Consider the following 27,108-nt stretch of genomic DNA (forward strand, 5'->3'; position numbering starts at 1 on the left):
GGAAATCGCCACTGGTGGGGACTAATGTATTGGTGCCTAATATATGTTTGCACAGCATCTATGATTGTGTTCCTGTTTCTATTAATGCATGCTGCTTACCTAGCTGGTCCAAAAAAGGCAGCATTCCCTTTGATTCTTCCCAACCAGTGACCCTTACAGACATACCTTTTGCATGAAGGCCAAGACCATATGTGATTATCCCTACACCAGTAACACATGTAGGATCACCTATTTAACTGACAAGTGTTCCTATGATTCTCTCTGTAGGAAGGATGTATACTGATGTATTTCATTAGTTACTCATGAGAGCGCACTTGGCCAGAAAGAGACCCAAGAGAAGTGCAAGAGAGGATGATTATGAGTTGAATAATTATCTAACAGTAAAGCACACTTGGGGAACAACATGTGGTATCAGCACATGAAAGAGGTGGGCATGAGAACCTCTGAAGAGAGCTGCTATGTCTGTGCTCTCTTACCCTATGTATTGGGTAGTTCTAAAATATTCATAGCTATAGAAATAGACGTACAAACTGCTCACACCTTGCTCTCTGCCATACAAGAGGTCAATTCCAGGGTTGAACAGCATCCTTGATATGGGTGACAGAATGGTCAGCACAAGAAGAAGGCAATTATGTTCAAGATTTGAAGACAAGAGCAAGACCACACACACCAGAGATCATATGATAAGATACAAACACCCTGGAATGAAAGGAGCAGGAATCAGATGGGAGATAAACAGAAAGCTCAATTGCCAAGGAAAGACTGATTAAGAAGTACAAAGATTCAAAGAGAGGCCAAATGCAAATTTGGGGAACTGTATTTTCACCAGATGACTGGGAAGAAGGCGTAGTCATATGCAGAGCATTGACAGTAACAGGACATCATAAACCAGTTATTGAGTGTGTGGAGAAGGGATGCAAACCTCTCTGGATGAAACTTGGCAAGCTGCTTACGTGGCTTTAAGATAAAGAAGGCCCAGTACAGATAGTGCCTCTTGCAAATGCAGAACTATGCTTCAAAAACAATGGCACAAGAAAAGTTGGAGAAAACCAACAATATGGATGAATCTTTGATGTATCAGGAATGAAGGATGGGACGGTAGTGATAATGGCCACTACTGGGCCTGTGTTTCTAAGGCTTATATGAAGGTACCCAGAGACTGGGGAGGATTGTGCTCCATAGTGATTATTCATGTTCCAGCATTAGTGATTCCTAAAAGTGACTTCAACATTGGAGAATTTCCAAAGGCTGATGCTCATCTAAGGAAGAAGGGATCACTTGAGATTCTCAAGAGGACAAAGAGGGAGAACTATTTCTCAGCTAAATCAATAGAAGCTTTTGATGCCATACCTTATGAACCCAGATTGTTCAGCCAGACTTCAGCAATATTCACGACAATCTTCATAACCAGGATCCAGGTGATGACGAATGCCAAATGGTTACAGATAACTGGGAGCTCCTGCAGACGAACAACACTACCATAAAGGGATTCAATGCTATCAAAGAAGAGCTGAGAGCCATAAGACTGATGACACTCCACAATAGATATGTCTTGGACATAACAGCCATGGATGGAGGTGTTTGTGCCAAAATCAGAAAATCATGTTGCACATTCATACCTGCTCAGGATGAAGAGAATGGGACCTTGACAGAGGCCATAACGTTGTTGACAATTCTACATACCAAAATGGAAGATGACGTGGAAGATATTGCAGATAACAGTTGGTTTGCAGCAATCTTCTCATGGGTACCACAATGGATGGCGAATATCTTTAAGTTCCTTGGAGCATTACTGCTGATGATAAAGTTTGGATTCTGTGTGATCAAGATAATAATCACACAGTGCAAGAAGACAGCAAAGAAAGCAGTAGGAATGAAGATTATGATCGATGTTTAATCTGGATTTGAACCTAAGGAGCTGACTTATGAACAAATCAGAGACTGTATAAAAGCTAGCATCCATGAACGTGAGGGAACAAGATTCCTGTATCCAAGAGACCACAAGAGGTATGTGGGAAAATTGATCTACTGCAGCCCGAGTGGACAGTGCAGCCACATGACCTGGAGTGTTGATGAACATGTAAAATCAGCAGGATCTTTGAAAGGCATGATGAAGATCTGGACTCCTAGGAAGCACTTCTTCAAGAGAGGATGTATAGTTGCAGAGACTGGTGAGAGAGTGGTTGATGAATCAACCAGAGGGGAGAGTGTAGAGTAGGAGCCAAAAGCCTCTGCAGGAAGTGCTGCCCCTAAATTGCCTATATGTTGGGAACCGGAAATAGTGACAAGCAAAACACCTGTAATGATGCTCATAACACGAGCAGCCTTTGAAGCAAAGTATCCATTAAGAAAACCATTCTTTATGTATCCACAGAGAACTGACAGCCTCTTGGGAAAGATCCCTGAAGAGCATGTTAAGACGAATGAAAGACGAGACTGGTGATGTCACATGAAGTAGAGTGACACACCTCAGAAGAGATGACAAGAAAGATGAATAAACCATATAGAATCTGTTGACGAAGTAAGAATGGAGTAAACTCTCATACGGGATGATGATCATACTTGTGAAGAGCGCGGAAGAAACAGACAACCATTTTATAATTGTACAGACGCAGTAACACAAGTAGGCAAAATAATCATAAGTCTGGCTATGTAGTGAATAGATTACAGCGATGTGCCATGGTATATATAGGCATAGGAATCTGGAAGTTCCACATCGTTTTTGGGCAAACTGGACCCCATGAATAGAAGGGCTGGAAAAGTGTGGCGTAGCAAAATAGGCTTGACTGCAGATCAAAGAAGAATCAAAGAGGCCTGCCTGGCCCAGTGTCAAGGGATGAGGCAGCCAAGAAGCTAGTTAATTATAATTAAAAGATACAATGGACGAGAAGTTGAGAGCCAAGCTCCTGTTAAGGTGCGGCAGAAGGACATTGAGTGCCAAGTTTTATTCATTTAATATTATTAAATACAACAAGGAAGCTCAAAACATGGTCTCCAGTCACATGATCGGATGAAAATAGACTTTGGGCAGGATACACTGAGACCAGAAGATAGTCATGCTCACACTCCCTTTTATTCCCAGGAGCTGTGATACTTTGCAAGACCAAGTTCAAAGACTAGTCTCATGGCAGACCGTTTGAGTGATGATGGATGATGGACTAATTGGGTGGGGAGGCATGACCAGGCCGACAACCACCAGCACCTGGGATGCCAGCTTGCGTGCTGCTAATGAGTGGAATATTCCAGAATGGTACAAGCTTGACAACCAATTATGAAGGGCCACGTACCAAAGAGCCCTATAGTTTAGAGGTCCAATGAGACATTAGGCCCCATTACGAGTCCAGCGGTAACCGAGCCGGAAAAACCGGCAGGTTACCGCCGTACTCGTGTTACCATTCCGCCTCTGTGATTCCCGGAATTACTGGGTCATTATGACCCCAGTGACCCGGGAATTCCAGAGGCGGAATTCTGTAAGTCCCCACTCCCATGGAGTCCTATAGGACTCCAGTTCTCCAGTTCTCAGGGCACGAGCTTCCGGCGCGCCCTGGGGACTGCTTATAAACTGGGGAGGGACTGGAGCCCAGTCTCTTTCCAGTGCCTCCCCAGCTTGAATTCCCACCCTCCATCACCCTTCTGGAGCATTTAGCAGCACCTACTGCTGGGTGGTAGAATGCTTTGGATGCATGGCATTTTTCTTTGCAAGCTGAAATGAGAAAAAAGAGCTAGTAGAGGGGAGGTCAATAGCAATGTAAAGGACGGAAATTTCTGTTTCCAGTGGTTTCAAGATGTAAGTAGTTGTATAATGTGTTCTTATTAGTGGTTTAAGTTTCTCTGACGTTGTTATATAAAGAAGGTAGAATGTTTTTCTCTAACGGTGTTATATAAAGAAGGTAGAATGTTTTTCTCTAACGGTGTTATACAAAGGATGTAGAATTTTAAATTTTCAGCGGATTTCGAGGTGTAAGTGGTCAAATGTTGTTTGCTCATAATTTCTGTATTATGTATTAATTGTTCCATTTCTGTCACAGGCGGAATTCGGGGCAGTCCTAGCCAGGGAGGAGAGTACGCTGTGGCTTGAACCGTGGGCAGGTTTCCCAATGGCCGCACGCGAGCCAAAATCGGACGAAGGGCACTGAGTCCCTTAGGGACACTTGAGATTCCTCACCTTCAAGATTCAGTGGCCCGAGGAGGAAGTACTCCGTGCAGTACAAAGCTGGAGTGTATGTCCGGTGCCTTGCGGAAGCCAGGGACGGCAAGGGGACACCGAATACATTCAGCAGTAGAACTTTTCCCTGCTTTTTGGGCCAATTTGAAAGTATGGTTGTGAACCATGATGTTTGTGGGCTGGGTTGCCCCCGTGTTGTATGCTCCAATAAATTGTGACTGTTGTTTCCAAATGCAAAATGTGTGCCTGTCTTTTGTCAGTTAGTAGGTAGGTCCCTAGGTATGTTTCTTCATCACAACAAGGGGTGGGGGGCCAATGGGGGCTGACACTGCTATGCTCAAAGAAGAAAGGGCGCCAAGTGGGTAGCCCTGGTGACTGTAAATTGTGACTTTTATACCATATGTGTAGGGTAACATTGTTTGCCTGTTTGTAGTCACTTGCTTTTTAGTAGTGCATGATGTAATGTGCATATTGGCATCAGTTGTGCAAAGGTTCAGAATTGCTTTCACATTTTAACTGATAATATTCCATGTTGCACTGCACAGCTTGGATGGCCTCGATGCATGCAAGGGGCTGTGCGAGGCAGTTGGGCTCCCATGAGAGTCTGTGGCTGGAAAATGTCTGTTTTATTTGCAGATGTGGCCAGTAAAAGAGTTGTGGGAGGCCCCGCTAGTTTGGGCACAGGGCACTGCATGGCACCCTGGGCAGCACGGATGGAGCGAGCTTAGGGGAGGTTGTCACCATAACAGATGTTAGGCTAGAAGGGAGGGGCGGGGCGGGGGGGGGCTGCAGGGATGAGAGAGCCCGCTTTATCCAACAATATTATTAACTGCTGGGGCTAAGGGTCACTTTCTGGCAATGTAATCACGTGTACTTTGGGCACTTTTAGCCACGGCCTGAACCGTCTGATTACCGTGTTTACTTTACCACAGGCAGTGTATGTATGTGGAAGCGGCTGGAGGACGCGAACGGGGCATGAGCGTGAGCAGACGGCAAGGAAGGAATACAGATAGAGAGAGAGAGCGCGCAGAGGGGAAAGCAGCAGCGCAGAGGAGGGACCCAGAAAGTGCAGCGAGGGGGAGCTCAGGCCCGCGGCACAGGCAGCGAGCGCGAGGAGGAAGTGGGCGCGCGGCTGCTTCCTGTACACAGAATGATGATTGAAGACAAAGCTGGGTGGGGACTCCTCGCGGAGCTGCCATACAGCTGCTAGCTCGGGAGGCTCGCGCTCGCCTCGGCTATTTTAAGGAGAGAAAGGGGAATATCGGTCACGTTGGAGCGGTCGCCAAACGCCAAGGTAAAGAAAAAAAAGTCCCTATTTACTCGCCTGCGGTCAGAGCATATTTGGAAGGGCGGGTTTAGCGTGGGGTTTAGACGATTTTTAAGACGGAGTTCAGTGGACTGGACTGAATAGAATTACAGCAGTGTGCAAAAAAAACCTTAGAGCCGCAGTCTCAGAAGTAAACATGTAACCCATTCTGAATAACAGTACATCTTGAATCGGAATTACTTCACGAATGAAATGCCACAGAGAGCCTTCCATTTGGAACCCATTGTGGCCCACGACTGCAAACCAAACGCAGCGGTTTGCAATGTATATGGGGACGCGTGCATTTTTGCGGACATTTAATAAAAAAGACAAAAAATATGACGTGACACAAGTACACAAGCCCAAAACATCCCCGATGGGTGAGAACGAGGCGTGTATGTCGCATATCAGTTATTTGGCGTGGGTTCTGAGGGGATACTTCACGTTTACGGTTTCAGGGGACTGGCCCGTCCACCAAGCGCCTTTGATGGGGCGGGGAGGCTGGCAACCATTTCACGTGCACATATTCATAAGAATTAATGTCCAAAGACGTCGTTGCGAGGGGCAACATTAATTGCATTTGCTTGCCTTTTGCCATAATGTAATCTCGCTAATCCTTGGGGCTCCGATCCAGTGTGCAGTGTGTGGGAGGTGCAGCGAGGAAACGGTGTAAGCAGCAGCACACCGCTGTGTTTTTTTTTTTTTGACATTTTTTTTTTTTATTCCGCTACCTTTCTCTGAAAATAACAGGAAATGTTGACAAACGTAAGCCTCCGAGACCAAGCTCTGCCCTGCTGCCGGGTGTGTTATATTAATTACCAGCCTCCATTTTCCTCAGTTGGCCATTCATAAAGCAGAGGACCAAACCCCTTTCTGTCAGTCCATTTTGCAAATGCAGGCATTTTGAGCGTTTTAAGAAAATATGCGGCTTCTGATGGAGTCTGGGGAAACCCTTTGTACCCCTACCATGAAGTCAGTCGGAAGAAGGAGTGGGTATAATTTTTTTTCATCAGGAGAGTGAGGTGCCATGACTGGAGCACGTCTAGTGGTGGTCCTAGCGCTGCCCCCGTACCCCTGCTTTCCAGTCACTGTTTTTAATTTGTAATGGCCTTGAGGAGCCCGGTGAGTCCGGAATGCGGGTTGCCTTGTACCATAAACACAACTAGGCGATGTGCAGCGTCTGGTCCTATGGGTTAAGGGAAATCCCTGGGAACTCCCTTCGAGGTAGTCTGTGGTGGAAGCGCAGAGGCTGCGGTAAAGCGCTCCTTGCCTGCCATTTGGACTCGATTATTTCTTTAAACGGGCGTTGCACATAGGCCAGAACGTGACTCGGTAGATTTGGGGGGGGGGGCTATATTTACATATAGGTGTCTAACCTACATACACCCATGTACTGCATCGGCAAAGAGGTCGCCTTTGTGGGGCAGGGTGCAAGGCCTGGCAGCGTTATTTCATTTTTTTTAAATCACGAAACCGCGTCAATCCACTGTGTGAAAATGTTAACAAAGGCAGCCGGACCCCGAGTAGCTGACAGGGGAGGGGGCGGGTCACATCGACTGTATGATTTTATTGCACTGTCGATTGTCATCCCAGACTCCTTTGCTTGTATTTCCATAGCAACTGCAGGAAAGCGTTTCCACATCCCACCAACCTTCTTAAAAAAAAAAAAGCAGCTTTCCAGAAGCAGCAGCTTTTAATTACGTTGAGGGTCTTTCATTGTCATATGGAGGGCGGGGGTGGCGCGCGCCTGTCACATAATGTGCGTGTTTGCGCTACGAGAGCCGCTTCCAGACCGAGCAGGACGTGTGCATGTGGGGAGCAGACGCACGCGGCCCGTGCATGCAGTCCCCCTGGGATGTATTGGCAGAAGCTCCACATTTAGTACCTTTTTATAGATTGTCATAGTGTACTCCCTGCACGCTGGTCTGAGGTTCATTGCCACAATCTGTTATTTGTAATCCTGCGTTTTGCACGTTGAATAAGAAGGGCTGTGTAGCGCCGAATGCACGACAAGTGTGAAAAAGAGCGCACGCAATGAATCCACGTTGCTATTGTGTACTGCAAATGCACAGGAACAATGATTGCCCTGGTGCTAAAATGTATTAACAATTCAGATTTTCTCTAGGTTAATTTTTACCCGGGTTCTAAATACCTTACACGATTTCATTTGCATCGGTACAACGTTTCTATAATATGGCGGTATGTCGAGGAGTGACCTCCCACTAACACTGGTACTACTTAGTCACCAGAGTGAACTTTGGGTAAGTGCATATATGATTGGCTATTTATAAAACGCTCAATACCCAGAGGTTTCAAAACGCTCAATACCCAGAGGTTTCTAAGCGCGGACCCAGGGATCGAACCTGTGTTGCTCCGAATTGTCTTGCTTCTAAGGCGAGAACGTTGCCGCTGAGCTGTCTACCCGGGAGGCCAAACGTGATGGGGAATACATTTTTAAAGAGGTGCTTTTAAAGGTGCTCAAGGTGGTGTAGATCTTAGTGAATGAGAGGCGGTGCTGAAAATGGAAAACTAATATCTGGGAACGCTCACTTCTTTGGGAGTGGGGGCAGGGCCAAGGGGCGTGGCCCCAGACCATGCCACGTATATGTCATTTATAATGCGCCTATACACAAGTGTTTGAAGGCACGACGAGGCAAAGGAAACCGAGGGAAGTCAGACATTAATCCTACTAGGCCAGGTGACATTGCGATTGCGCAGGGGAGGGAGGAAGGGGAAAGGGGATGGGGCAGTGCAGTGCAGTATATAAGATAACAGTAAAATAAATAAAGAAAATAAATAAAAAATAGAAGTGCGGCCAGCTGGTGGCAAGTGCATGGGTAAGTGCAGACATCAGGTAGTTCTGGTAGGGGCTGTAGGGATACATAAACAGTCTCCAAGTGCGGGGGTTGCCAGGGGGGCAGTGCAGGTGTGCAACTGGAAAGGAGGGGACCTGGGCCCGAGATCAGGGGGTAGCCAGGTAACCAGTGCAGTTTCAGATTCAGCCATGAGATCAGCAGGGTGAGGAGGCGAGAAAGCCGAAGCAAAGAGGAAGGTCTTGAGGTGCTTCCAGGAACCAGAGATGGTTCTCCTCAAGTTTCAGAGAGGCAGAGAGACGTAAAACAATTGACCTGATTACCAGCGGTTTTCAAGGGGAATGTGCCACTTCTGTGAAGCCTGTCCCTCTATTTGCATAAAAGCAAAGAGCATTTTGGCAGCATAAGAATGCCCACAATTTTAAATTTGAAACATGGTTTGTGATATTGATTCAGCAAGAAACCCTTATGAGTGAGTAATGGAAGTTGAACTTTGCTCTTTTTGTTGGTTACTAAACTCACCCAAACAAAAATTGGACTAAATTGCAAGACGTATATACCAATTGGACAGCCTCTGAACAGTTTTGGCCGTTTTTGCATTTATTTGTTTGTGCAGAGTCTTCCAGGGTGCAGGCTGCTCGTGCTGCGTACCAAGTGGGGCAGTGACTTATGCAGGAGTGGCATGAAGTACTAGCGCACACACGCATAATGATCCTAGTTCAGGACAATGGGGAAGCCAATCAGATTCCAAGGGTAGCATGTGCCACCCCAGGTCCTGACACTGCTGAGAGGTCGACTTGGGAACAGATCTGGGTGTTTCCTGGTCTAGCTCCTGGGCCTGGGGACGGAGCAGCGCTATGGCAAGACAAACTTTGCTGTAGCTCTGCTGTCTTGTGCCAGCCCATTTCCTACCATGGTGGCAAGGTAACCAATAGATGGATTTTCATACCAGTGTAAACAAAGGACCACACAGGGCTACCTGGCCTCATTAATGAATCTGTGCATTGACTGAAAGGGTGTAATTCTGGCAATTGGCTGTGGTAGGAAGCCAAGGTGCATGTGAGGGGTGAGGTCTTTTCTAGACCTGGTCATTAACCTAATGGCCCGTCTCCTTCCAGTCCGCCAGTGGGGGTGGGAGGCTGTTGTTATCTGTGGGTGTCTTTCTGATGCTCAGTTGGTGGGAGTCGGATGTGGGCCTGTTGTATCTGTAGAATCCCGTTACCATAGATTTCTTCGAATACCATTTCACCTAATGAGATTTCACTGAATTTATTTCACCGAAAATGGTAGGGGAGATGGTATATGTATAAATCATAACAGGTGGGGTGTGAGGTAAGGGTATAAGTTGGATGAGTGGGGCAGCGGGGGTTCTTCCCTGCATTAAAAAATAAATAAATAAATTGACCAAGTAAAAAGTAGATTTCGTTTTTCAGTGAAAGGGATTCAGTGAAATCTCCACTAGGTGACATATTTTCGAAGAAATCACATACATCCGTAGACCCCAGCCTCTCGTCATAGGAGTGTGATACCATGAGTTAGAGGGGCCAGAGGGTGTTCTTGGTGTGTCACCACGGGTCAGAGGAAAATCAATTGATAGCTAACCAAGATGCTGAGAACTTGTGCCTTCATTGGTGTCTAGGCAGGGCCAAAGGGGATCTGGGGATGGTTTTTGGCAAAGTTGGGCAGGTAGTAGCGGTAGAGCGATGACTGAATGTAATATACTACAACAATTTGGGAGAAGGTATGCAAAACGATACTCTTCCGTTGGTCACTATCTGACTTGGGGAGGGGCCTTCTCTGCGAAGTGGTGTCTGACATAGAGGCCACAGTTTTCCTTATATGGGCTAGTAAGTAGTGAGTAATGCACTTTTCCTTGCTTAGGTTAATGGAAGCTGGCATGCAGGCTAGGCATTTTGTTAGGTTATTGCTAGAGCATTATTGGTGGCCTATGCAAGATGGCGACTCGCTGAAATGCAGGATGCCTATAGGCTGATGTCAGACTGGCATGCACACTAATACAGGATGCCTATAGGCTGATGTCAGACTGGCATGCACACTAATACAGGATGCCTATAGGCTGATGTCAGACTGTCATGCGCACTTCTCCTTACGTCTTGTGGAATGGTAATAGACTGATGATCAAATGGCACTTCTGCTGACGCGGGTTGGTGTATTTGCTGCTCCCCCCCCACCTGCCATGGTGACGGGCTGATAAATGATTCAAGTAAAATGGCAGAAGTTGGGCTATACTTTACATTACAAACGCTAGCTGCACCTTTCCCTGTCAAGCGTAGAGGAGACTGCTATGGGGGCAGTCATTTTTAATAAGTGGATGGTGTGGCAGTACCGCTTCACCTGCACATCTTTGCAATGAAGGGGTTTGCGAAGAATGATCCTGGCTCACACAACACATTCTCGAATTAAATACAAACTATTAATTACTGCATACTGTGTGCACCGATTGCCTCATGTGGCCCCAAAGGCAGAATATCTGATTAAAATGACCCTACAGTTAATGGCCAGCGACCCAGTGCACTGCTCTCCTTACATGCTGATGTAATGTGCTCGAAAGACACAGTAACCGGAAAAGGATGCGCCTCTCCTGGTTGCACAAAGTGTTATTTCTCTGCTGTGTTGGGGGAGAAAGAATTGGAAATGAGGAACCCCAGACCCTGCCCTTTGGTTGACAAACCTAGGATATCCGGGGGTGATGAGGAAGTCCTTGTCAACACAGGATGGAGTAGTCTGGGAAATGGCGAATTCAGAAATACCCAGTCACCCCAAGTAGCACTGATGTGGCTTCTTTCTGTGAAAATCCAGGTCACATATATGTATGCGTGTAAGTGACTTGTGCAGTGATCAACACCTCTTTCAGACCGTTTCAAAGCGATATGGAGAGGGAGGTGGAATGGTAATCAGAGGAGGAGAGGAACGAGAAACCAGAGGAAAAGATTGAAAAGAAACCGGCTACGACAATGAGCACGGCGAGACAGAGTTGGGTAGAAGTTCCAGGTATGCCACTCTCGCCCTCTTTCACACCAGTGCTCACAGAAAGGCCCGTGGTGCTATTAAGAAGTACTCACTGAGGCAAAGAGGATTTAATGCAGAACTTGTTATTTTTGTTACATTCATATGCTTGGAGGTACTCACCGAGAGGGGACGCATTGTCCATTGCTCTCTCGCTTAATGTGTCGTGTACACGTGTACACGTGTGCCACCGCTTTGGAGTCCACCTGTTTGGCATTCAAAGGAAAGGTGCAGAGGAGCGATGCAGAGGGCGATCTAAGAGGAAGGCTGTGCTGGGCATGGTATATGCTGGTTTCCTTAACACACATTTTGAAAGTAGTAAATTCGGTCGACCGTAAGTTCGTTGAAGGGGTAAAATATATATATCACTGGTGGTAGGGGGAGGGGGCATGTGTGGGGACAACGCATTAAAAGAAAAAACAACAAAATGCAGCAACCAATTAGAGGTCAAATTTACGACTTTCAAATTTGTGTCAACAAAACCACATAGCACCGCTGGGGAGACGGAACCGGGACAATGAAGTGTAGGATGTGTGGCGAGCAGGCAGGAGTGACGCTACACCTTCTTCTTGCTGTCATTATACCGAGTTTCTACTCCTCATATCTGGCCTGTGTTTATCTTCCTCTTCCTTCCCGTGTCTTGCTTTCGGCCTCAGCCATGTTGTAGTCCTCTTGGTATGCTTTGTCTTTGCATTTGCTGCATTCATCAGTTTGGTCCATGTCACTCATTTGTTATCTTCACAACTCTCTGGTGAGATGCTTGTGTCATTCTCCTCTGTCATGGATCCACAGTGTGTTTGGGCACATCCTTTTCCTGTCACAGATAACTGTGCCTAACCTTTCTGCCAATTATTATACTCGGATTAAGTTTTTAGAGTGGCTTTCTTGTAAAAAGCTACTTTTGCTAGGTTCCACATCCTGTCACCGTCTACAGTGACAGAATGTGTCAACAGTCTCTGTATGCGGGTTGGACTACTCAATTAAGAAACTGCTTCTTTAGGTTTGTGTTAATTCTATCACATACTTGTAAGTCCAGGTGCTTGCTGGCATTGTGTTATTGGGTTTAATTTGGTAGTTGCCGCGCAATCCCGCAAGAGAGTAGACCCAGTGACTGAGTGCACAGGGACCCTTGGGCCGCAATATCACTTTTGACTGCTCAGTGTCAACCTTCCCCTGTCCATCTGGCTAGCAGCAGTGTTTTCTTGTTGTACCTATTGTATCATTCGACATTGCCCTTGCCTTTGGGGTGAAATAGAATCTCCTTTATAGAAAATGTAGATATTGGAGGTAATGGTGGTATGTGTCGTAATGCCACGTAGAAAGCTTGCTTCAATTCATTTGGATGCGTAGTTCACAAAGGTCAGTCCACACCTTTTTTCAAAGGACGTATAATCTAAGAGACCGATGAGTCGATGGCAACCTCTTCCCACACTCTTATAGTCCATTCTTTCCTTGTTATGGAAAGTGTTTGTGTGATCAGTCTCTTGACCCCCAGCTCGACAAGTGGAGCATTTGCCCATAAACAGCCACCAGTATTTTTTCTCAGTCTTTACTTTTTGAGGAGATAATGTCCAGGTAGCATCATGTGCCTTCGCTAGTAGCACTTTACATAAGGACATCAGAGATGAGTTTTTCCTCTCTCAACGCAAAACCTAAATCGTTGGTTAGTTTATTCTGTGCTTTCCAATATGGTCATAGGCCTGGCTCTCGATCCCTATCGGATGGCCCCCCCATATTTCATGTAAGATTTTCTGGCTCTGAGCCCAGATTCCTAAAGTAATTGTTCCGCCATCGCAGCTCTGAGATATTCCCATCTGTGTTAAACTAGGCGCCTTCACTGCTGGCTCACACATGTTCCTGTTTCTCCCAGTCCATTTTGTTAACTATCCAGAGTAGGAAATCTGTACAGAAAGTCTGATTGTTTCACCCGCCCCGAGGTACATTTGTATGATACTTTCTGCTGCCTGGATGAGAATGTGGTTTAGTGGCCTGCGATCCTTGTGCAATTGGAATTGGCTTCCCCATATGTATGTTCAGTGGCTGATGCACATGCATCTCTCATTTGATTACCAAACAATAATTCTTTTTGTCCGTCAAGGAGTGAGAGGCAAAGGTGGTCATGAGTTCTGTAGCTCTGTTCTGCTGCATTATCGCAGCGCCTGCACGTTAGCTGCTGATCATCATCCTCCATGATGGTGTTTTCTTGTGGTTGGAACATTTGTAAACATGGGGTTTTGAGGATGTCTGATTTGATCACATGCAGATGGTTCTCTTAAATTCTTTTGAATATGCCCTCATATTTGGTGGTACTCATATTGTAGGTCTAGCTTAGTGCAACATGTTGCATTATTGATCAGCATCAGTAGTTACATGACATTGGGTAATGGAAAACTTGTTTTAACCAGATTGCTGTAGAGACTTCTTAGGTCCACCGAAAGGTGGAGATCCTTATTTGTAGCTTTGCTGATATTGACCGCTAGACTAAGCCATTTGGTGCCTTCGATTGCCTGTCTGATTTGCTTGCTCGTGAGATGAGGTCCTGCAGCGTTTCTTTCAGCTCTTGAAGTGCTGTAAGTGTCGCTGGAAAAGTGCAAACCTACCGCATGGTTGTCGACCCTCCTGAGTGGAAGAAATTCCATAGAACAGGTTATTTGAGCCATGGTCGTTCTCTGTAGAGGGGCTCCCACACTCTTGTGAAATTTCACCCTAAGCCAGCCAGGGTAATCCAAACCTGGACCCCTTACTCACTGTGTTTGGAGAGGCTCAGCTTCACCTCACTGAGGAGGCCCAACAAGGCTTAAACATGTGTATGTGGTTGTTGATGTTACTCTTTTTCTGAGGATAATTGTCTAGCTATTCGGTGCTGGACTGCCCTGAATGATATGCAAATGGATATTTCTCCTCTTTGAAGGGGCAGTGAGCTAACACATGGTTGTAGACCCTCCGGAGTGGAAGAAATTCCATAGAACAGGGTATTTGAAACTTCACTGGAATTGCCCTTTGCACTGAAGGGGCCGATCCATAAAATGCTTTGGGGTACTTGCATCAGTGTGAAATATTGAGGCAAAAGTTTATCTGAAGGTCTGCTTGGGTTTTGCTTGGACCCTGAGGATCTGCTCCACTGCACGTGGGTCCAGTAATATGTTTAGGAAGCATTGCTCCTCCTGTCTCATGACTGAGGGCCCTTTCCGTGAAATATAAACCTTGCCTTTTGCTGCACAGCCTTTGAAGATCAAGTTACAAATCTGGTACCACAGGAGGTATTTTTTGTGGCCGTTATGAGTGTGGGGCAATTTCTGAGCGCATGCAAGGTTCTTTGGTTTCGGGAATGGGGTGTTATGCAATTCTGGTTCTATCGTGTAGTTGGAACTGGAATCTGCTATTCATTTTACTTTGCCCTCTTTGATTGAAATCATGCAGTATGGGTCCACCCTTTTTAATTTAGTTTCTCTTGCAGGTGCACTCAAGACCAATTGCTGAATAGCATCACTTGCCTCTGCATTACGATCCTCTTCCTCGACCACAGCTACGATATGGCATTTATAACGCGCCTATACACAAGTGTTTCAAGGCGCGACGAGGCAAGGGAGCGGGAACAGAGGGAAGACAGAGACCACGATCTTACTAGGCTAGGTGACATTGATATCGCGCAAGTGCACCAGAGGGGGGGAGGGAAAAGTGCAGGGGCAAGAGGGAGGGGGCAGTGCAGTACATAGGATAACAGTAAAATAAATAAACACAGTAAATAAAAGCGCAGCCAGCTCGTGGCAGGTGCTAGGTGGTGGCAAGTGCAAAGGTAAGTGCAGTCATCAGCTGTCAAGTGCTGGTAGGGGGTTGTAGGGAAACAGAAACAGACCATGAGTGCAAGCGTTGCAGGGGGGGCAGTGCAGGTGTGCAACTGGCGGGGAGGGGACCTGGGCCTGAGATCAGAGGGTAGCCAGGTAACCAGTGCAGTTTCGACTTCAGCCAGGACATCAGCAGGGGAGAGGAGGAGAGAAAGCAGAAGCAAAGAGGAAGATCTTGAGGTGCTTCCGGAACCGGAGATGGTTCGCCTCAAGTTTCAGGGAGGCCCCAACAGGAGAAGAGGGAGGCCCAAGCAGAAGAAAGAGATCTACCACCAACTCGTTACTTGGACAAGCGACTGACTGTGAGGTAGTTGGAGGCGGATGAGCGAAGAGCTCGAGAAGGAAGAAATTTAGGTAGAGAGAGTTGAAGATATTGAGCACCGAGCCCTAGAAGGCCTTGTGGACAATGCAGAGGGGTTTGAACTTAATCCTCGTCGCCACTGGGAGCCAGTGCAGAGATTTCAGTCATGGAGAGATACGATCCCTGAGCTTGAGGCCAAGTCTCACAGTTCTGTTTTGGATGAGTAACAGAGGATGGAGAGTAGAGGCAGGCAGATTTGGAAAGAGGCTGCTGCAGTAGTCCAGCCTAGAGAGAACCAGAGCTCTGGAGACAGTGAGCTTCTGGGGGAAGGAGAGGAAAGGATGTATACCTCTGATGAGGTGTATCTTGTAGTGTGACTTCTTAGAGACGTCAGAGATGTAAGGAGAGTGTGGAGTCGAAGATGACCCTGAGGTTTTTAGCCTCACAGGTGGGAGCATGAAGAGGGCCCAGAGAGTCCAGCCAGAGAGCGACAGGAAAGGAGGGAGCAGGTGTGCCAATGTGGAGGAATATCAGTGTTACCGGCAATAAGGCAGAGATCATTGGCGGCACACTACTCCTGGATAGCAGACAGGCAGTCAGAGATGAGAGAAGAGGTGGCGGAAAAGGAGCCTGAAAATGAGTTGAGTGTGTCCGTATAGTATTGAAAGGTGGGGCAGAGAGCAGCAATGCCGTGGGCAAGAAGTGCCAGGTATTGGTTAAACAGCCAGGGAGAGAGGTTAGACCCCTGGGAAACACCAAAGGTAGAGGTAGAGATGGACGAGAGGAAGGACCCAAGTTGGGCCTGGGAGGGTTGATCGGAGACGAAATAAGTCTGCCAAGCCAGGGCCTGATCGGTGATACCCAGGTTATCGCGGAGACTGTTGAGCAGGATGGCATGGTTGACCGTGTCAAAGGCAGAAGAGAGAACAAGTAAGATGGGGACACAGGGGGTATTGGAAGCGAGGTTACACCACAGGTAGAGATAGAGGAGAGGAAGGACCCAAGTTGGACCTGGGAGTGTCGATCGGAGCTACAGGCTTTGTGCACTTAGCATTGCATGCTGTAAGAATGTGACTGATTTTGCTACAGTGCATGTATTCCTTGCCACATACAGGAAACTCTTTGGTTGGCAATACCCTAATGTCTGCAGCATCACACAGCCATGCTTTAATTCAAAAACCACAAAATCACTGTACTAAAAACTGCCCTGATGGAAAATTGCTCTGCATCACAGGCGGATTTTAATCCCTTTCTTTCCAATGAAAATTCGTTTGATCCACTACCAATGATTTCAAACGCACCCTACTGTTACTATCACTGCACTCTCTTTCAGTGATCCACTAGCAATGATTACACAGGCACCCCACTACCACAAGCATGCACCCTCTCCTTCAACCCCCTTATACCTTTCCATTTGTTTGTCTGCCTCGTTTCTACACTACACGTGCTTCTCTTAATCTTAAGGCCCGATTCATGGAATTATTTGCACATAAAATGTGGTACTTGCATGTGAAACTGCAATGCAAAACACTTCTCGTTGATTCATGGAGCAAACTGTCTGGGACTTTTCCTGGATTTGTGTGGAGTTCGCGCTGGCTCGGCACAGTACTGCAAGTGGCCGAGTGCATTGCGTGAGCCGCCATGCAGAGGCTGGGTATGGCCTGTATAGGGGCCGGAATAGGGGATGGAACGCGCAAAATGGGGAAGAGCAGAAAGTAGGCATTACAAGGGGCGAACTGCAGGGAGTCCATAGCACGCCCACTACTGCTTGGAACGATAACCGATTTATCATCATCATCAAAGTTTATTCAGATAAAAAATTCCATAAACCAGAATTAAAAAGAATAATACATCAGTAATAATCTACTGACTAAATAAAATCAGATTGCTTACACATTTTTAAAACAGTAAACAGTTCATATTAAATACACACATACAAAATAACCCTCAAGGATTTTTGTCCTTCGGTACCAGGATTTTCTCAAAAATTCCAGGCAGCCCCATGCAACTGGTGTTGTTTCTGCACACAAGAGAAAGATCAAAGCAGGATGAGCCTGGGTGCAATTTGTGGCTTTATGCAACGGGACAATAGTCTTCTTTCTGATGTCCTGGTAAAGAGGACAGAATAGAACAAAATGCAACAAATCCTCTCTTGCGGCGCTGCACCCTGGGCACACTGTGGACTGCGCATTACTCGCCCAGTTCTTGGTAACGTCTCAGGGACATAAAAGGTTAAATCGAACCCTAGTCAATGCCCAACAGTCCATTATTTTATTACTATGCAAAAGATAAGATTGGATGCCGTCTGGACCTGAAATCAACAGATGGTTCCCATTTGGTTCAATCCTAATCCCAGTTGTTTCCCTATTGGCTACAACTATAGAGTGAAACATCTGCTTGTATTTATTGGATACAGCTGGGGTTAAAAGAGTAGAGGGGCACTGCAGGTTTGGGCATTCAGTTGTAGCAGGCACTGGGAAATAAAGTTCAGCTAGGGTATTTTACGCCAAGATGAGCTCTGCATCAGGGCTTTAATAATCATGCACGTTAGGTTGGCTCTTGGGTTTGACCAAAGTGCTAACCAATGCAAAAGTGGGGCCGTGTATCAGACATCACCTATATGAGGGGTACCCAGTTCAATATGAACAGCATAATTCAGTGCAGAGCTGGGAAGACCAAAACGTTTTTTGAGGAAAGTGTTCTCTGTTACTTCAATAGGCAAAGTTTTTTTTTTTAATTGCCCCACAAAGCAGCGCCATAGTTTGTTGCAGCATTGGTCTGTGCTCTATAAACTTCCAAAATAAGTTTAATTGGCTGGCCCTGGCACATGTTGCCCCCAAGGCCTGTTTCATTTTGGAGCACTGTTACTGCCCCCCGCTAATTTTCACTTAAAGTAATGCCCAGTGGTCGAAGTGTACGAAAAGAAGTAGTGGAACTATGTTCCCTACTGGCCTGCACCACTTCCCACAAACCCCATTCGCTCGCCCCCCTCCTATGCACAATACAAAGCCCAAAACACATGCACTTGCTGTTTAAGGGCACATCCAGTGCAGTGCACTGAAAGTGCAAGTTTTAACTTGTTCGTACACTTTTATTTTAAAACGAAACCGTTCCGGAACGGTTTCGTTTTAAAATAAAAGTATAGGAACGGTATGACTTATTTAAAAGAAACAGAGGAGCACCGCTCCCGACCGCTCCCAGCCACTTCAACCACTGGTAATGCCCAGATAACCACATTTTTCAACACAAGGGATAATTTCACCATAACTCCACATTCTCCCCTGTTGAAACATACCATCACTACAGATTTTTTTTTTTTGTGTTTTACTGATCATTTTAGGTCAGACAGAAAAGCAGTGTAGTTATCTATTAGCTGTTGTAGAGCAATTGGGGTGCGAGCAACCAAGACTGTGTCGTCCGCATATACAGGGAGGCGCAGTGGACCCATCTTAACAAAACCGGCCATTGTCTTGACCAGAGCCTTATATATGCCATTAATGTATAGAGCAAACATCACAGGGGCTACAGTGCAACCTTGGCATACTCCCGAGGCCAATTTAAAATAACCTTGCATTGTCCCTGTGCCCAAATCGCGCACATGATCTAGTATCCTCATGCATAATCTTTAGCACCTTTACCAATTCGATCAGACACCCCATGGACCTGAGCACCTACCATAATGTAGCACTATCAATTCTATCAAAAGGTGTGCTCGGGTCCATAATTGCCAAGTCGATTGGTTCACCCCTTACAAAGATGGAAGATGCTCCAGCCAGGTTCAGGTTGAGAGCTTGATCTTGCGTCCCCAGGCCTGGCCGGAAGCCATATTGAATGTTTGAAAGAATGTCATTATCAGCAATCCAATGTTCTAAGTGCTCCAAGACTGTGAGTCCAAAGATCTTAAAGGAGGCGTCCAGTAGAGAAATGGACCTGTATGATGGGGGACTTCCTACATCTCGCTTTTTGAAAATGGGGTACATATTTGAGTTTTTCCAAGACTGGGGATATACCCCCAATTCCAAATAGGAGTCAAAACAGTCAATAATGGAGCCCACAGTTCCAATTCCTCCTTAAATAAGTCAGCGGTTATTGCATCTGGGCCATTTGCCCAATTAAGCAATTGCTGGTTGACTGCGGTTGGCACCTCCTTCATAGTCAGAGTGTTGAGCGCTGCTACCAATCCTCATACCTGGTTAACTGACCTTTGAACAAACACTCAAAAGTTGTCTGACCAAGCCCTAGCACTCGCATCATTCTCTGTGAGTAATGCCCCTCTTGAAAGCTGTTCCACCCGCAACAAATGCCCAACATTATTTGAGTCCCTATTCGAGACTGCCAAAAGAAGTCCCACGCAAGGTTTTCTAGGGAATTCTTTCTTGTATTCAGTGCACTTTTGTACTGTCCCTTTGTACTAATAACCTCATCCCGCAGAATCCCCTTCAGATTATTCTGTCCTAACCAACACGTTTCATCAAACCAGCTGTGAGTGTTACTTTTATTGGTTTTGAAATCGCGTTGGAATAAGTCTGTCAGGAAGTTCCATATTTTTTGTGATGCAAGGATAATGTCCCTTGGTTTTGCATCATGGGAGAGGATGCATGCAATATGGTCCAGGTCTGGCTGGACCGCCTTAGACTGAGTAGACACTGGGCCACACTTGGCCCATTTTATCATACTTTTACATAGGGGTGGTTGATATCACAAAGATTTAGTTCTGTATACTTAACTGATGAGACCCCAGGTTGACCCAAACTCAGGACCAACCTCAAAGGAAAATGGTCACTATTAATCTTGTCTATGACTGCAAAATCGACAATTAGGAGCCAATGTTGGACACACATGCAGAAAATGGTCAATTATGGATGTGCCTTGGGCACTTACAAATGTGACCTTGCCCGGTATATCCAAACATACATGTCCATTCAATTAACAGAATCCCTAATCCACAAGCCATGAATTCAACTGTAAGCCCCTAGAACACATCCCTTCATCGGATATGAGGTTTCGGGATCCGGTACACAAAATACTCACCACGGTCCACCAGCTCAATCGGAATCCTGTTACCCAATTTAACATCCCCTCCCAAGACCACAATTATATGTTCGCTCAACATGGACAAGTGTTCTGACTCAAAAAATGCTTTCAGTGCCCATAGACAATCCATATTAGTAACATGCGGGCTGTTGTAAAAATTCACTAAGAGCAGTTCCTGACCCTGCTCAGGTACAGCTGCCACACATTGCAGAGTGATGTTTTTCAGTTCCCTCTCCACTAATGATAATTTAGGGATGACTTGAGCAAAATTGCCATTGCCCCATGGCAACAACCTCTTATGCCCTTCCTCGCTGGGGTACACACTGAAACATAGCCATCCAGACATACAGGGTTAATGGCCCACGTTTCCTGCAAACAAATGATGTCATAAGACATCAAATAAGTCACCACTTCCCTCCTTAAAAACTTTGACACAGCACCTGCAATATTCCAAAAGAGGAGTGTCATATCGGCCCTCGGGAGACGGACCACGCACTGTGATGTAGGGCAGCTCTTCGTCCTTGGCTCCTCCACAAGCCCCTCCGAATCAGAGGTCCCACCCACAGGGGAAGCGAGTCAATCTAACTCCTCCGATACCTGTGAAGGCCTCAAAGCGGTTTGCAGTAACAGTTGCCCCCCTTCCTGCCCAGACTCCTCCCAGGCCCCTACCTAGCATACCACTTGCCCCCCCCTCTCATCTTGGGGACCTCCCACTCCTGCTGTTGAATTAACAGGGCAGTGTTGGGCGGATAAAAAGTAGCCAAGGGGAAAAGGAGTTTATGTCAGGCCTGGTCACCTTGGTCCGCCAAGCTGGATTAAGTGCGGAAACAAAGTAATCCAGCATAGTTGGGGCTATCGCTGAAACCACCACACAGTCCCCCTCCATAGGTTTGTGGTGTTTCCAACCCGAAACACCCTTCTTGCCATCAAAATACCCCTCAGATTATCTTCATCCCCGGTAAACGGGTATTAATCCATTAGGAGGTTTTGTTTATCAAGAACGTTGTTTCTTCCACAACCTTTTCTAAGCATTGCCGTCCCGTTATTACTCCTACCAGGGATGTATGCTTGAGGCGGGCGATCTATGATTTCTTGCTTTGGGCCTATGACATTGGGTCTCCAGAATGGTTGTGTTATATGGGTATATTTCAGCATCAGTCCTTTATTTACTGCCACAACAGCCCCATTTGTGCCGTCCCTGTACTCGTGGCTATGTACAGGGACTACTGGGGGTTCGAGATGTTTAGTTCCACAACTCTTTCTGAACTGGGATAAAGATTTAATTTGTTACAGTCAGTCATTACCAGCCAAAGTGGGTTTTTTAACTCTACAATCACTTGAGCTCCTGAACATCACTCTTTAACCCCCTGATTAAATCATCAATAATAGAGAGATACATACCCGAGAGGACAGGGGCCAGTTTTCTTTTTATCCAAAACCTCATCTAATATTTTGAAATCACTGGAGATTGAGTACATTAAATTGACACTAACACTTGATAATAATGGAGGCGGCCCTGTACCCTCCATGCCCTGTTCCACCAAATTCTATCCAGCAAACATAGGCTCCTAGCCCAGAATACCCATTGGGGACTGAGCTCCCATCACTACTGGTTCGCTGAAGTTAAGGCATTGGATATGCTGAGGGGGCAAGTATTTGGAGAGGGCAATGGTAGCAAAATACCCTCTCGATCACCTTTATCACATCCAGGCTTGTCTGTCCTATTTATGCTCCAATCCAATGACTTGTAATTAAAATTTTCATTGCAAATCACCATTAGTGTCATCATTTTATTTTGAGAAGCGCGACAGGAGGGTCTTTCTCCTCTCTTCAACTTCAGTTGCCCTTTCCATGTTCAGAATACGCTCCTCTATTTTTCCCAGCCATCTGTTCCAAATATTCATTCAGGGTTGGCTGGTGAGAGGTTGAGCCTCTCCCGGAAACGACCTGACTGGGTTTACAATCTTTTGATGTTTGTGACTAAAAGTGGGTCTGTCCCAGCTATAACTGACTGAGTTTGCTTTTTTTAGTTTTATTCACAACCAGGGGTAGATCTGTGGCTTTTCGTTTAGACATTGTATTACGGGCACTGGACAAATTACCCAACAATATAAGCAGCGATGTGACCAAAACCAAGGTGTTAAAAAAGTACAAATTCTAAAACATCCTAAAAGACACTTACTACAAAATACATTAAAAACACACGGTAAGCACACAATAAAATCATTAAATCTAATATCACAGCTAAAAAGTAAAATAAACACAATGAGTAGATGAAGAATTGATTATGTAAAAGCAACAAAGTTAATTGCTCAAAAAACGAATTGGTCAAGGGTGCCCAGAGCTAAGCACTGCCCCAGGTCACCAAAAATCGCTGAAAGTCTTTAAAGGTTTTGGGTGTATGAGTAGATAAGCGGCCAGAGAGCAGAATGAGCCCAAAGAGGCAACGTTCCAATGATCTTCTAGTACACCTATATTAAGGCGGAATTCCCTCAGGCTACAGACTCCGCTGCCGCTTAGCCGCCAGAGGGGAGAGAACACTCACAGCCCCCAGGCAGCCCGCGATGGGCAAGCAAGCGTACAAGTCAGTTTGCAGTTATCAAAGTTCTAGTTAACACCGCTTGCCTCTCTAGAGGTTGAACACAGGGGTATAGTGTGGCTCAAAGGGGCTCAAAAGACAGCGTGGCCACCAGTAATTGGGACCAGCCAAAAAAAAAAAAAAAATCGTATACATGGATATGACCACGCACTCTCCCAACTGCGAAATGCCCACCAGTTCCCTCGAAATCTCTGCCACCCGGAAGCAGGCGTATGGACTTGCGCAGAGGAATAGCCACTCTGTGGGTGTGTTTGTATGTCAGATTTAGGGGTGCATGCACGCAGACTGGGTTCTGATCGCACTTGGGGTGCAGAGTAGCAGGGTGCAGGGACTGTTTATGGGGGTACACACGCAGTTTGACTGGGAAATAAATGCTTTGCATGAAACTGTACGCATGGCCTCAGGGTGCCTGTTACAGTTACGCGGGACCCTGCGCCGGGTCCCCAAGATATATGCCCCCTTGTGGGGGATCCCATGCACTATTTGAAAGGTGCGTGTATTCGCACCCGGAGGTTCACGCAAAGGTAGCTGTGCTGGCCGTTTGCTTTGTGTGGGGGTGTGTTGGGTGCGTTCCGCCCGCGACTTGCATATATGGTTACTTTGCACTGACAATTCCCTGAATACACAGAGTGCACATTTTTTATTCTTCACGCAGTGACGATCTTGCTGCGCGGCACTTGCAGGATTAATGTGCTCTTTTCCTTGAATCGGGCCCTTATCTCTCCATCCTTTTCCTCTTTTCTTTCCACTCCGGTTTGAAGCACAATACGCCAGTATCCGGAAACGCCACTGATCTGTAAGACTAATGTGGTGGTGATGACCACAGTGTCACAATATACACAATAGAAAAGCTTTTTAACATAACATGACATGTCACACTCTTTTGTTCTCTGTACAGTGTCCCCCTGACCAGAAGCAGTTCTATTACCTCTTCAGCTTCGGTCTTCTTCCCGAGGCTGTTCTTACTTTGCAAACGTGAGAAGGAGAAATGGTGGAGATTGACAGATGGATTATTGCCATCTCTCTGAAGGCACGATTAGTTAGAGGTGCTAATGGCCTTTTTAATAGGTGGTGGCAATAGGCTATTTTGGCTCTAAGTATGGCAGACTTCCGAGCCTCTGTTGCGTTATTTTAGGGATTTAATTTTGCGACAGCATTTAATTGCTTTTTGATTGTCTCCATACCATTTGTTTGATATTGAGTTATTGGTCTTGGACCTGTCGGCTTTGAAGAGGGGCACAACATCAACATCTTATTTCCCAGAACGTCTGGGATCATGTGCATGTGTCCCATAGTAAACCATGAACTGCTAGTGCCCTTTCTGAATGCTTTTTTCCACCTGCTGTGACGTCATGGCAGACGATTGAGACATTCATAGTTAACTGCCAGGACATGTCGCTGGGCCACATTGTGATTTCCTTTTGGGTTGTGTTGTGTTGTGGTGTGGGGGGAGGGATCCTGAAATTCTAATTGTTATGTACAGTTCCCCGTGCCTCGCTACTCTGCGCCTCCTGGAAGGCCGGCCACAGCAAACATTGCAGAGGGTGACAAGCCGATGTAAGGGCATACAGAGCACAGCATTTTATATGGGTAGCTTTGAATTATGGGGTGCGTGCATTTCACTAGGGTTTTGATTAACGCCATAGACAATTCAAGTTTGTGTCTAGTAGATCCCTGTAGATGGTGGCTTCCCATCTATAAAACTACTACTGCAAACGCCTGTGTACACGGGCTAAAGTGTGTAAAGGGTGTTATGTGGTATATTTTCATGTAATTTATGTTAATACATTTTTTTCTTTCAAGATAAATAATGCAAAGTACACATAAGATCATAATATGAAGTAAAATAAAGTTTAAAACGTACATGAAGAATATTATTGATATAATACATACCAAGAAATATTACAAGGAATATTACATAATACGTAAGCACATTGTTACTAAATTAAATGATAAAACGTATATATTTATTTTAAGTATTTCTTTGAGAACAAAGATTTTTGTAAACATGTTTCCACTGTTAGGTCATATCTTTCCTTGCTTGGAACCTTGAAGTAGCTTCATTGTGTCATCAGATGATGTACGAACTTGAGGCATTGCAACATAAAGTTGTCCGTGACTGAACAGTGGCTCTCGAAGGAATATTCCAACTTTTCCAAATGTTTGACCTTGTGACTTGTTAATGGTCATTCCAAAGGCAAGTTTGATTGGGACAGTCTCCTCCTCAAAATGAATGGTAGTTCAGTGTTGGCAGGGGCCACATCTATTTGTGGGATAAACAACATCTGGTTTTGAGCTATTCCTGTCAGGACCTCTGCAAATTTCAGTTTGGGCCTAAGATCTTTAACAATCAAGTTCCATTGCACAGACCTCTTTTTGTGATTTCTAAGCAACTTAATAATACTGCCAACTTTAATTTTCAACTTATGAAGAGGCATTCCTGAGTCAACTCATTTATAAATTCTATGGGATAGTTTTGAGCATCTGCATCTGTCTGATCGTCAATTTCTGAACTAAGATATGTTTTCTAAGGTAACAGCTCCCTTCAGCTGCAAAAAACAGGCAAAGCGGGCAGTACCTACTGCGCATGAAGACTTCGGTCTGGCCCTTTATTATATAGTGTCATGATATGTTGCTGATGAGGCCTGGAAGATGGCTCGGGGCCAACACGTTTCTCTAGGAAGCAAGACCACGCTTAGCAACACAGGTTCAAATCCTGGTCTCGTGCTTAGAAACTGGTCTGCGGTATTAAATCTGTTTATAAAAGAAGAATCCTAATTATAATCGTGAGTACGCCAGACACAGATCTGTAATATGGAACAATTCTAGTGAAGGCCTCTGGCTAGATTCTGTTGAAATTTCTGATGCCACAATTTGCAGTCGCATATCTGCTTGATGCATGGCAGAAAGTTGAGTTCGTTATCATGGATTGGATCATGAAAAGGACTATAATCTGTAGTCCTGCTGTTTGCATATTTCTTAAAAAATTACTCTTATGTAAATAGGAGTTTGACCTAGTGTTTCTGATGTTTGAAAACTGGTGTTCTTTTCATAATTTATGGGAGGCGTTTTTCGTTAATAATAATACTTTAATAAAACAAAGTGTTTTGGAAGCTGATCTGTTAGGGAGATATGTAAACATATTAAGATGTTACTTGCATAACTACATAAGGCACACATTGTAGGAAAAAAGGGTCCCTTCGGTCCGTGTTGTGTTATGCTCCAGCCCATTATACAAACGCTCACCTGACACTTTGGAAGATTCGTCGGGGTCTGGTTGCCGGCTGACCCAGTTCTGGCCTCGTCATTAGAAGCCTGTGCAGCTCTTGCGCTATATGTTAGAAACTTGGAAGTATGGCTGCACCCTCTGTCTTTGGAATATCAGGTTTCTAGGGTCTCTAGATCATGCTTTTAACATCTGCGCTTCTTAAAGAGATGTCTAGATAACTTTAAGTTTCCTCACAACATCCAATTGATGAATGCTTTTTGTTTCCAGTAGCCTGGATTTCTATAATACAATCCTCCTCAGCCTGCACAAAGTTGCCCTTTAAAGATTGCAAATTTCTCAGATTGTGGTTGATTGGCTTCTATTCAATTTGGGCTGGAGAGCACATACCTCTCCTGCATTACGTTCTTTATATTGGCTTCCGGTGGAAGAGTTTATAAAGGTCCGGGCTCTCTACCTTGTACACGCATCCTATCCTAATCTAGCTCCATCTTTCTTTAGAGATGAGTTTCAACATTATTCACCTTCCTTGAGTGCTTCGTTCAGCTTCTCCCGGACTTCTGTCTCTTCCAAGATTGAAATATGTAAGGTGGGTTGGCCGTACATTTTCTGTTCAAGCACTCAAGCTTTGGAATTCTCAGACAATCTCTCTTCGCTTCACATCTAACCACCTGGATTTTAGACGCAGAATAAATACCTTTCTGTTCCCTTGCTAGTGTTTGTTTCCTTTGCTGTTTGGGGGACAGGTTTCTCTGAGCTTTCTAATCAGCCCGGTGAGGCCTTCTAAAGGTG

General features: G+C 45.6%; 1 protein-coding gene across 1 annotated transcript in view; it reads left to right on the forward strand.

Annotated features, from left to right (window-relative positions):
- The first annotated feature begins 5,239 nt into the window (after positions 1-5,239).
- The window catches only part of GNG2 (G protein subunit gamma 2), a 373,365-nt gene continuing 351,496 nt past the window's right edge, over positions 5,240-27,108 (forward strand). Inside the window, exon 1 of the mRNA XM_069637468.1 lies at positions 5,240-5,459. The gene's annotated coding sequence lies outside the window, so the exon portion shown is untranslated. The remainder of the gene's footprint in view (positions 5,460-27,108) is intronic.

This window comes from Ambystoma mexicanum, chromosome 14 (assembly GCF_040938575.1).
Source record: "Ambystoma mexicanum isolate Mex_15411 chromosome 14, UKY_AmexF1_1, whole genome shotgun sequence".
Lineage (NCBI taxonomy): Eukaryota > Metazoa > Chordata > Amphibia > Caudata > Ambystomatidae > Ambystoma > Ambystoma mexicanum.